Genomic DNA, 6,000 nt, shown 5'->3' on the forward strand with positions numbered 1-6,000 from the left:
GGAAACAGCAGGCTCATAAAATAGGCATCTTTTGATTTATTGCACTCCTGAAACACCACTCTTCGTATTGGGAATACTCACAAATAACCCTTATCCATAGAGCACATACAGCAACAGCACAAGTTAACTTAATATTCTGCAAGAGCTTAAATGCCCAATGACATTAATCTAATCATATTTAATATGTGATTTCTCAATTGCACACTTCAGGGGTGAACTGTAACCTGTCTATAGTATTAGCAATCTAAGAATTTATTTTGTGATTTTGCTTAATGGGATAAAGACTCAGAAGGAAGAGATACCCCTGTGTATCTGCAAGGATACTGGAACAACTCTCAATCAGGCAAAGAAGGGGCTTCTTAAATATGGCTAAAAAGTCATCTTTTAATGGTGCAGCCACTGAAACATCAAAGTAGTATTTAAAACAGCGTATGTTTCCAAGAAGTCATTACTACTCGAGAGGTAATAATCATGCAATCATTTTCATTCATAAATACTCCACTAAGCCTTAAGGGAAATCAAATCACAGATGTAATTCTACATTCTGGCATCTGCGTCATGATAGATGGGGTCAACAGAGGGAGCAGGTGGAGTCAGATACCTTTACATCACACTACTACACTTTACATCACACTAACAGGAGCAGAGTTTCTTCCTTTAGGATTTTTAAGACCCTGTAAGTCTTTGAGGAGGTGACTCCTGGACAGTTTATGTGCACAGCTATGGCCAGTGATGACTTCCTGTCTCACACTGACAGGAAGGTGTTCCCAGCATCAGCAGGCTAAAATACTCAGCTCTTGCAGTTGAGTTCAGGAAAGATCTCATCACACATTGTGGGACGGAGGGAAATGAGAGTCCAGAGTTGCTCCATAAGTAGTTCTGCAACAGCTGCTGCCCAGCCCTGAGGTACCTCAACTGCAGAAGCAGTGCCTTACTTATCTTAGAGCTCCCTGCCCACTGTGCACCGAGTGCCAGTCCCAGAAGTGAAATCCACCCTTTGGTTCCCTCCTCTGCCATCGGGGATTCAAATCCTCAACACCCAAAGAATAACTTACTGTGAGATTGGAGTCTCTCCCACATAGAAAAGGACACACGGGAGGGAAAGAGAACAAAGAAATACAGAAAACAGGGCCTGACTGCATGGCTATTGGGGCTTCAAACACGTTCCAGTTTTATAGGAAGGAGCTACTGTCTTCTCACCGCTGGCAAACAAAGTCAGAATTTCTCTCTACACTTCAGTATATAAGAGGTGTAATTCAGTAATTATAAGAGGTGGTGGAGTCACCGAGCCTGGTGGTGTTCAGAGAGCGTTTGGATGTTGTGTTGAGGGACATGGTTTAGCGGGAACCATTGGTGAAGGGCAAATGGTTGGACTGGATGATCCTGTGGGTCTTTTCCAACCTTAGTGATTCTATGATTCTATAACAAATCTCAAATTGCCAGCAGTTAAATCCTGAGTTTTCAACACGCTCCATGCAGGTGTGATGGAATCACAGAATCACAGACTGCCAGGGACTGGAAGGGAACTTGGAAGGTCATCTAGTCCAGTCCCCCTGCTGGAGCAGGAAGTGCAGTGATGTTGTGCATGATTTTGTGTTCTCAACAGGAGAATACTTCGCAAAGAAATCATTTATTTACAGGATAATCCAAATCTTCTAAGTAACAACCTTATCTGAACAAGTATCATAGATAGCTGATAAGGTCATTTCAGTCATCCCTACGTATGCAAGTGCAGGGAGATGATGGCAAGCTGTCACTCTTTCTAAATAAATGGAGAAAGAAAGCAGTGGCTATAGTTAGTTACATCAGTCTGCATATCTCATTAAAGATACAAATAATAATTTAATTTTCCTTTCACGTCAATGAAGAAAAGCAAATATTGCATCACTTAGAAACATGTCTTGCATAACCCATTCAAATTTAAGCTGGAGGGAGGTATCAGCATGCTTTTCACATAGAGCACCGGCCTTACCCCAGTAAATAAAAAACCTGCTGGGGTTGTAGCATTGACACTGCCATTCAGATCCTATCCTGCTGTAGCTGCCATTGCCACTGCTGCCAAATGGTAACAGAGCATTTTTCCTGAGTGAGAATCATGCAGTATTACCTCAAGGCTTGAGCTGGGACCACGAGGAAAAGGCTGCAGGAAGTAATGCCTACCCAAGTTGGGGGCTGACTCCAGGCTGTGCTAGCCTTTAGCTGATGGAGGAGCAGCTCACCAACATGCTGTGAGTGTTAATTGCAGCATGCAGTAGTACCGGATTTGCTGCATCAGGGTGGCTGCATGTCTGTGGGGTGACTCAAGGGGTGGACATTTCCTGTTGCAACTCTAGGTGACAAGGTGGCAAGGTAACAAGGACCCACATGAACCAAACAAGGTCCAGCAGGGCCAAGTGTGAGGTGATGCATTTGGATTGGGGTAATCCTGGATAAGTGCACAGGCTGGAAGAGGACTTTCTTGAGAGCAACCCTGTAGAGAAAGGCTTGGGTTCTGGTGGATGAAAAGCTAGATATAAGCCAGAAGTGTGCTTGCAGCTCAGAAGGCCAACAATATCCAGGGCTGCTTCAACAGAGGGGTGGCAGCAGGGAAAGAGTGGGGATTGTCCCTCTCTGCTCTGCTCTGCCCTTGTGAGGCATCATCAGGAGTACCACGTGCAGGCCTGGGACCCCAAGGACATTGCAGCTGCTGGAGCAGGATCAGAGGAGGTCCATGAAGATGCTCAGAGGGCTGGAGCACCTCTCCTGCAAAGAAAGATTGAGGCTTATTCAGCCCAGAGAACAGAAGGCTCTGGGGAGACCTTACTGTGGCCTTCCAGTACTTCAAGGGAACTCAGAGCTTTTATACAGGCAGATAGTGATAGGACAAGGGGAAATGGCTCTAAACTAAAAGAGAGGAGATTTAGATTAGATTTTAGGAAGAAACTCTTGACTCAGAGGGCGGTGAGGTGGTGGCACTGCTACCCAGAGAGCTGTGGTGCCCCATCTCTGGAGAAGCTCAAGGCTGGGTTGGATGGGGCACTGGGCAGCCTGAGTTGGTGGGGGTAACCAGCCCATGGCAGGAGTTGAAAATGGGGTGGGCTTTAATCTCCTCTCCAACCTGAGCAATTCTGTGGTTCTGTGATTCTTTGATTCTGTGATTCTATGAAATAACAATTTGAAGCTCAGCCAAGTTTTGCTCCTGAACAGTGACATCCACCTGTTTGCAAGGGGCTCCTCCTGCTCCTCTCCATGGCAGCTGCCAGCCTCTTTCTCAGATTCAAACCCTGGGAGAGCACCACCTGCTTGTGATGGCTTTGCTACACAGTGACATGAACATAAATGGATTGTCTGTGTCACAGCCAGAGGCAAAAAGAGGACAACGGCAACACAACCATCTAGAGGGAATTTTCATAAATCTTAGTTCTTTGATCACTAACCTGTGCAAGCCACGGTTTTATGCCAGTTGAAGGAAAATATAATTAGCTTAAAATTGTAACAGAAATCTGGAGAAGAGCTTTTAACTTCCCATCCTCAGCTCTGCCCCCTCATCACGGGGTCATTACTCTTAAAAACTGTCCTGGTGATGTGACAGTAGATCATGTAACATGATTAATGTAATAGTATTAACGCACTGCCGGAGGACCTCAAACAAGATCAAACCCTCATTGTTCAAAGCTGCACACAGGCGGCCTCTGCTCGGAGGAGACAGCGATTTAATTAATGAGGGCACAAAGAGTGCAGGGCTCTGCAGCGCTGCCCAGCGTCACCCTGTGGTTCCAGGGGGCTCCAGGCATCCATGCTGGCACACCTGCACTCTGCTCCCCTCTGTGTCTTCAGTGGGCTTTGTCATGCATCAACTTCAATTAGACTGCGTTCATTAGAAGAAAGTGAGACTGCACGTGTGTGTATTCTCTGTGTGTGTGTGCAGCATCAGTCTGTGCCACTGCAAAAGGCATGGCAAAATGCATGGCACAAGGGGATTGCTGCACCGTGTTTTGCCAGCTGCCAGCAGCACTCACTGGCAGACTCAGAGCAATACATGAACCATGCTGTCAGCCACAGAAAGGAAAAAGAGACGAGGCAAAATCTTTTTCTCTTGTGTAGGATTAAGTTTCTCTGTGGTTTTAAATAGCAGCAGTACTTGAAAGCACTGTGGCAGAGATTTGTGCTGTAGTATTCAGTTTCAGACACTCAGTGGCACCTCCTTCACCATGAATCTTGAACACTGCTTTCCCTCAGCTCTGTAGCAATAGTCTGACCATCCAGCTGCACAATGCTGATAGGCATTCATGGCTGAACACCTTCATTTTGTGGCCTAAATCAGCAGCTCCCAGCTGCAAGATGAAAAATCTATCAACCCTTCCCTTTGATCAACCTTGGCTTATGGTATTTCTGGCCCCTTATTGATTCAGTGCTCACAATATCACCAGTGTCTTTAAAGCATAACGACCAATCCCTCAGAAGACGGCAGTCTTCATAGACCATCACAGATAACAATATCTGGAAAAAGAGACCAAGAAAATCTTACTCACTGCTTAAGTCAGCCCGGTAGTTCATAGGAAGCAGCCTTCAGACCCTTCGGCAGGCAGCGTCCGTCACGTACCACGGCCAGGTGCAACTCTAGAGGGAGATGACTACCAGAGAAGTGGTGGAGTCACCATCCCTGGAGACGTTAAACAAAACACTCAGATGTGGCACTGAGGGACATGGTTAGTGGGCATGGTGGGGATGGATTGGGATTGGACTGAGTGATCTCAGAGGTTTCTTCCAACCTTCATGATTCTAAGATTCAAAGAATGTGTGCTGCTTCCACCTAGGTATTTGCCAGCAACTCTTCTTTTTCCTTTCTCTGTTCCTTTCTATAGGAACAGCTCCAAAAGTGGTGTGAGCAGTGAAGATGTTACTACTGGTGCTGGAGTGCACATGAAGATCTACATTATCCACTTCAAAAAGGCAAAAGCCTAAAACAGTTTTTTTTTCTTCCACAGAAGACTGATAAATAAAATAGCTTTCAGTCCTCCTTCCTGGTGGAGGTGGAAGGATTTTCCCTACACAGCTGTTTATTATTGTTGTAAAATTGCATTTAAACTTGGCAAGAACCACTGCCACTCAAGAAACAACAGAAGCTGGTGGAGGAGAAGCACAGGACAGGAAGGGCAGCACTGCAGCCTCAGCAATAGTTACCTGGTGTAGGAGCAGCACACAAGAATTTCATAAGATCAAAGCTCATTAAAGAACCACAGCCCCATAGCATTCATCTTCAGATACAGCTGAGGTTTCTCTCCTCCATCTCAGCTGGAAACTTCTGTCTCTCAGTTACTCTGCAAATCTCGAGTGAGAAGATGGGTGACAATTTCCTCAAGAAATATGGACATTATCTGTGTTAGTTACCAGCACTTCGTGAAGGGCTGAGCTTGCTGAATGTTTCTTGTCCATGCTTGGTTTTGCTAGCCCTTTTACTTTGTGTTGCAACCTTAAGAACTGTCAGGAGAGATTTCTGAGAGCACATCTTAAAATGCCCCAGGCAAAGTCTGCAGAGCTATCCTTGGTCAAGTAAATCAGTCTTCTGGATTAGCATTCCTGAATACCCACCAGGTGTCAGTCCCAAATTTATCAGCTTTACTAGGGCTTCTGACACCGTCTCCTGTAATTTCTTACCAACAAATTGGTGGAGAATGGACTAGGTAAGCAAGTGTACCTATCATGGACTGACAGGTGGCTGAAATCCCAGATCTATCAAATTGTGATCAGCAGCACCAAGTCCAGCTGGATGCTGGTGACAAGTGGTGCATCACAAGGTTGAAACTGGGACCAGTACTGTTTCACACCATCATTAACGACCTGAGCATTGGGACTGAGTGCTCCCTCTGCAGGTTTGCAGTAGGTTTTTTTTTTCCTACTGTTTCAAGTGGTTGTACATAAGAACTAGTTACCCAGAGAGCTGGAGGAGTCTCCGTCCTTTGAAAAATACAAAACCCAACTGGACATAATCCTGGTCAACCTGAGCAGAAAGACTGGACT

This window comes from Gallus gallus, chromosome Z (assembly GCF_016699485.2).
Source record: "Gallus gallus isolate bGalGal1 chromosome Z, bGalGal1.mat.broiler.GRCg7b, whole genome shotgun sequence".
NCBI lineage: Eukaryota > Metazoa > Chordata > Aves > Galliformes > Phasianidae > Gallus > Gallus gallus.